Raw genomic sequence first — 6,530 nt, forward strand, 5'->3', positions numbered from 1 at the left:
TATGGGAACTGTTATTGTTAATCATTGAAAATTATACTGAGAGGTAACACTTTCCAACTTTTTTTTCCTTCCCCATGAATTGCTCTCAGGGACAGCGATATAATGGTTTCACTAAGGGCGAGTCCTACAGGTATATCATGCGTTCCCCAAACCTGTGGCAAGCGTTGCTTTCATGAGGGACAAAAACATTATAGTTCATTAATTATTACTTATGTTTTCGAGGCGTTACTGATGCCGGTTGAGAAAAGGCGTTAAGAAGTTTGTTAATACTGAGTTTTGTTTTGTGAAATATCACCTACAAAGCATAAAAAGAGACCATGTCCATGAGAAAAAATTGGTTAAAACCGGCAACATTTCCGTCGTAAACATGTCTCTACTTCGATTTCTTTGTTAATTCAAAAACTTCAATGTAGGCCTAAACAGTGATAGTAACTGTAGATGGTTTCGTCTTCGTTAAAACTCCGTGTACCTTTCTTTACATTCAAATGCCCGAGAATTGTTGATGCAATCTCCTGGAGCAAAATAGCGTTTGGGGCCTAACACGAGGGATGCCTACCGGCTCTGAAGCAACTCCCATTTAATCAAGCTCTGGATCAACCCCTCACACTTCAAAAAGCTCACCGTTTTCTGCTGGTTGTAAGTCCTATTTGACGCCTCAACAATCTAGTTTCCTACCGGCAGCTGCTCAAATTTTAACACCTATATATTGTCATGTTCTGGAAAGAAAAGCAACGGAGAGACGCGTCTTCATCAGTATAGTTGTCCGCATTGTTCTGAGACACTGTTTTCAGCTTCAGTAGATTATTTGCCTATTTCGTAATGGCTGATTTATACGTGCAACGTGAGGCAGTGGTATTCTGTTTTCTGGTGAAGAAACATGCAGCAGAAACGGTTGTTATTCTGCCTACGGCTTAGAAGGAACCTGGCATTAGTAAAACACTAATTTACGAATGGTGTTACCTTTTAAAAGAAGGCGAAATGTCGATTGACAAACAACCTCGTCCCGTGCGTCCTTCGACCAGCCGAACTAAAGAGATTGTGGCAAGAATTCGTCGAATGAGCTTCGATAACCCCAGTCGGACGATTAATGAACTTCTGGAGTCGACTGGAGCGTCGCGCGGAGTTCGGATTATAAGAGGATTTTTTTTAACATATAGTGTAGCAGGGGCTTGTGAGCTTGGCTAGTTGGTATGAAGACTAATGGAACATAACAGATCACAAAGTACGAGGACAAAGAAAAGGAACGCACAAAACTCACAAGCGTTGACTCGCAACTGAAGTATAATACACAAAGAAAGAAGAAAATGAAAACATCAGAAAGGCTCGGACTACAAGAGCGTGGTGCAAACACGGCTTGAGAGACAGTATACGCACTGCATAAAAGGTGAGGTACACAAGCATAATTTCGAACCATGAATTAAATCTATTACAAAAGGGCCTATCCGAAATAAGGTTTTCTCTTCCGACTGCCCCACAGAAGGCTTGCCAACGCAGCGTTCTCCTAAACTATATATAATATATGCTTCCCGTAATTCGCGAGTGTCTTTTTCTTTATATCTACCAATATTTTGGCGCCCTGAATGTATGGTGAGCACGAACAAGGTCTTAAGTGCAAAGGAAAGTGACCCCCGCCCCTGATTTCAGGGATCTATCGTGTTCCGTGAGGCGGTCGTTTATGCACCGACCAGTCTGAACCACGAGTGGGCACAGCGACCGTCTGAGCGACAGGTTATCTAACATGTCCCTTCTTTTCGTGATACATTCTGTTGTGCACCACATGTCCCGTTCCTGCGTTGGGGGCGGCAACCATCCTTCCAAGACTTCCAAGGCCAAACCAAGCGCAACCGTTGGTACCGCACGTCAGCATCGGCGTATTGCACGGACATCAAGCAGCAACCATGACTCAAGGCCAGGAGGGTACAAGAGCACAGCCCGAAGCAGTTTTCGTCAGGAGGAGGAAGTGGCCGAGTGGGCTAACGCGTCTCATCAGCTCGGAGCGTGGAGCGAAAGCTTGCTCTGGGAACTTCGCCGCCCCAGCCCGTTTCAATCTGGATGAGTTTCGTACCGGCACGCGTTCGTGTTATCACTACTGCGTGATGCACGTTAAAAACCCCAGGGTAGCGGTTGTACTGCACTGGCTAAATTTCTCATCTACGCTAAGGGACCGATTACCCGTTGAGGCGCATCTCCATCAAGGATGTATAAACATAAAGAGCAAACCAATTTTTTTCGTTTTTTTTTTTTTGTTAGGTTTCGTCAGTGGGCACAGCAACCGTCCGAGCGACAAGTTATCTAACATGCCCCTTCTTTTCGTGATACAACAAGTTAGTGAAGGCGATTGCATGTGTTTAAACTCTAACAACCGATGTGTTATTGTTCTGCCGTGCCCACGAGTGTTTTTTGCCTGTTCCTTGCAGTGTCGGGATAATTTATTCTTGCTTCTTTCTGGGGATGTCGAGTTAAATCCGGGCCCGGATACAACACTAGAAGAAATTATTAAACAAGTTCTTGAAAATCAGAAGCAAATGAGTAGTAAAATTAAAGAAGTTAAAGAAAACCAGGTTACGTCCCAACAAAGACAGGACGAAATGGCTGCAAAGATCACCCGCCTTGAGACGGCTCTATAGACGCCCTCTAAAGGAGCAATCAAGATATTGTTCATCTACGGGGAACGGTTCAAAAGTTAGAAGAACTAGTTCACATCCAACAGACTAAAATAACAGATCTTGAAGATACAGCTAGGAGAAACAACCTAATAGTATTTGGTATTCCCGAAACTCACAGCGAAACGGACGATGAATTGAAAACTAAGGTGACGTTTTTGAACAACAGCTAGGCGTGACTGTGAACACGGTCGAGCGAATTCATAGACTTGAGAAACAAAAATGAAGGTAAATGTCGGCCTGTCATCATGAAACTGTATGATTACAATGAAACAATTCAAGTATTCCAGAAATGCAAGAAACTGAAAGGGTCAAAGATATCGGTGTCCAATGATTATTCGCAAGCTACTTTATACAAGAGACGGAATCCTTGCGACATTGCAGGTAAATAAAGGTTCCGAAGATTACGTGTGAGGCTTGTACACGATAACATGCAAATCGGTGACGAGACGTTTATTTTGAATGATGCTGTTGGCTGTCCCGAAAAAGTCACGCATTCAAAGGGGTTCACAGTCGGGAAATAAATGACGATCAAAATTTGAGAAGAAAGAATGCCTCCGGCTTATTAATTTGAACGCGAGAAGCCTTTTTAATAAAGTGTACGAACTAGATCACCTACTCTTAGTATAATAATCCACATATTGTTGTAGTTATTGAAACTTGGTTGCACGACTATACATAAGTGATTCCGAGCTTCTTCCGCCATCCTAAAAGATAATCAGGAACGACAGAGGATCCCGTGGAGGTGGAGTTTCTATTATCTATAAGAATAGCATAGCCTGCATCTTGATTGCCGACTGCGCTGGTACTGAAAGCTTGTGGTGCAAAATGACGTTTTGTGGACACACTTATGAAATTGGTGGAGTATATAGAGCTCCTGAATCCCCAACTGCGTTTCTGGAGGCTATTCATGATTACCTAGAACAAAATGTGACCGATCACTCCAAGATGATAATTGCTGGTGATTTTAACCTACCCGGAGTTAAATGGGATGACTTAGAACCAGGACCAACCAAAACCAAGAATGGCGAACGTATATTGGACATCGCTTTCTGTAACGATCTGGCGCAGGTGGTTTAAGAACCTACTAAAACAAATGGGTCATCTAGTTCTATACTTGACTTAATTTTTGTCTCTGAACAATTGACAAATTATGAAGTAAGCGTTGAAGACAGTCTGCCAGATCACAAGATGGTGTTGCTATCCTGCAAAGTCACAACAACGTGCAGAACCGCAAAGGGATACTGAACCGAAATTTGAGTTTCGCAAAGTAAGGCTGCAAAAGTGTTGAACCGAACGCTACGAACTCCAAAACATCACTCGTACATCGATGCCTCAAACGGATGGCCGTACATTTGGAAAAGAAGGGCGCGATCATGCGAGTTCTTTGACGTAACTGTCCTCCGGGAGAATTTGAGAATGAGGAGAAGCGGCCTCGCTTCTCTCCTCCTCGCTTCGGTTCACCAGCTTGACGGGACGAAGCGAGGAGGAGAGAGAATGGGAATCGTAACCTGCCTTGTCTCGTTGGCCGGGTTTAATCGCGCCCTTCTTTTCCAAAAAAATACGGCGATCGGTTAGATATATCGCCGTGTGAGTGATATTTTTTTTGGTTTTGCAGCTTCCCGCCTATCCGCCCGGCCTTGTTTAGTGAGCCTAAAATTTCGGTTCAGTATCCCTTTAACCACGAAAGCGTATAACGTTAACAGAGCCGATGACGCTAGTATTCTCGACCATTTAGAATTACAAATTTCTTCTCTGGAGGGTGTGTATGACTTAAATGAACCATGGAATCAATTTAAGAATATAGCTTTCTACTGTCTCGATAGATTTGTTCCGAAGAGGGCTAAGCGCGTGGCGAGACAAAACCCGTGGCAGACCCGAGAAATAATTCAACTCAAACCTAAGATAGCCCGCAGCCGCAAGAAAAAAAACTCGTAATACCACACTTATCCAAGAACTATCGCGTACCCTGATATGTAAACTGAAAGACGCGAAGGAAAAGTATTTTTCAGAATCCATGCTTGAATTTATCAGGACATCACCACAAAAATTTTGGCGTCACCTCGCGCCGTCACGTGTGGGTGTGGAATATGTCACCGATAATGACCGTATCATTACTGATCCCGCCAGAATGGCAAACGTGTTGAATACTATTTTTTTAATCTGTTTTTGTAGATAGTGACAACACACATGAAAGCGTTGACGAGATAAGACGCGCGCGGCTCTCGGCTATGCCAGATCTGATTATCTCTGAATAGGGTATTTTTGCTTTACTACTAGAGGTCGCCAGAAAAAAAAAAAAAAATCACCGGGACCAAACAAAATTCACAACGCATTTTTAAAGCGTTACGCGGAGTGGGTGTTTAAGTATCTATTCGTTATTTTCAGTAAAAGTTTAGAGCGGCATCAAGTACCTTCGGACTGGCTGACCAGTGCACAAATCGTCAGATAAGCATTCAGTTAAAATGATAGGCCAATATCGATGACGCGTGCTTGTTGTAAGATACTGGAGAATATTGTGTCTGAAGAGCTGCATAGGTTTCTTGATGATTCAAACATATTTTTTTCTAACCAACATGGGTTTCGGAAGTCGCTGTCGACTGTAACGCAGCTTGCTGAAACTGTACACGGCTTTGCCAAAGCTGTTAATAATAGAGGGCAAATTGATGCGATATGTTTGGATATATCGAAAGCCTTTGATCGGGTGCCTCATTTTGAACTTATTCATAAATTACAAAACCTGTGGGTAAATAAGAACATTGTTTTGTGCATTAAAGCATTCCTCACAAATCGGATACAGTTTGTGCAAGTAAACAAAAAGAATTCGATTATTGTAATTGTACCCTCCGGCGTTCTCCAGGGGTCTGCATTAGGGCCCTTATTATTTTTGTGTTATATAGACGACATTACGAAAAACATAGGGCTTAGTGTTACTGCTCGATTGTTCGGAGATGACTGCTTGTTATATACAAATGTTTCCTGTTACAATGATCAGGTACGGTTAAATTACTCTTTACAGCAAGTACACGAATGGTGTAAACAATGAAAAATGAAAATTAATCCTGTCAAGACACTCTTTTCTGTGATAACTAACAAAAAGAAAAACGTTCTTTCATTTGTGCACGAATTTGATAACCCACCTCTGACTAAAGTTTCTCAATTTAAATATCTGGGCGTTACAATATCTTCTGATCTAAGCTGGAACGCACACATTGACAACGTCTGCTCTGCAGCCAAAAGAAAGCTCTGGTTTCTTAAGCGGCTAACTTTAGAATACGCTTCTGTTATATTGGATCCTTTTAGAAGTGACCAAATAAGCAATTTAGAAAGGGTGCGAAGAATGTCTGCTAGGTTTGTACTGTCAAAGTATCGAAGAACCGAATCAGTAAATGAAATGCTTAAACAACTAAGTCTTCCACTCCTTTCTGATAGCCGGAAAACTGCTCGTTTAAAATTTCTATTCCTGTTGAGAAACCAAATGTTTAACCTTAATACAAGTAACTGTATAACGCCCCGTGTATCTAGGCCTCTAAGAAGTACTCATCCATGTTAATATGATCTAGAAAACCAAATACTGGTACCTACAAGGACGTTTAAACAGACAGGACCCGGCATGACGTCAGCTTGAGTGAAGCCGGAAGAGGCGTTTAATCCCAGACTGCCTTGCGCACCCGTTCCGAGGCCGTGGGGTAGCGCACCGGCGGTTCGTCTGCTTTCTAATCTGCTCCGGCGTGTGCTTCACGAGGCTAGCTTTCGATGCGGTCGGCGTCCGCCGTGGGCGTCCACGATGCAAATGCTTTGCAGCGTGAGTGTTTATACTTAGTTCCACATTATGTGCGAGCGAAGTCAGAACTGGAAGCGCGAGCC

General features: G+C 42.9%; 1 pseudogene; it reads left to right on the forward strand.

Moving 5' to 3' along the window:
- The first annotated feature begins 1,738 nt into the window (after positions 1 to 1,738).
- Positions 1,739 to 2,627, forward strand: LOC115313677 (annotated as a pseudogene).
- Positions 2,628 to 6,530: the final 3,903 nt, after the last annotated feature.

This window comes from Ixodes scapularis, unplaced genomic scaffold (assembly GCF_016920785.2).
Source record: "Ixodes scapularis isolate PalLabHiFi unplaced genomic scaffold, ASM1692078v2 PGA_scaffold0__279_contigs__length_252992795, whole genome shotgun sequence".
Classification (NCBI taxonomy): Eukaryota; Metazoa; Arthropoda; class Arachnida; order Ixodida; family Ixodidae; genus Ixodes; species Ixodes scapularis.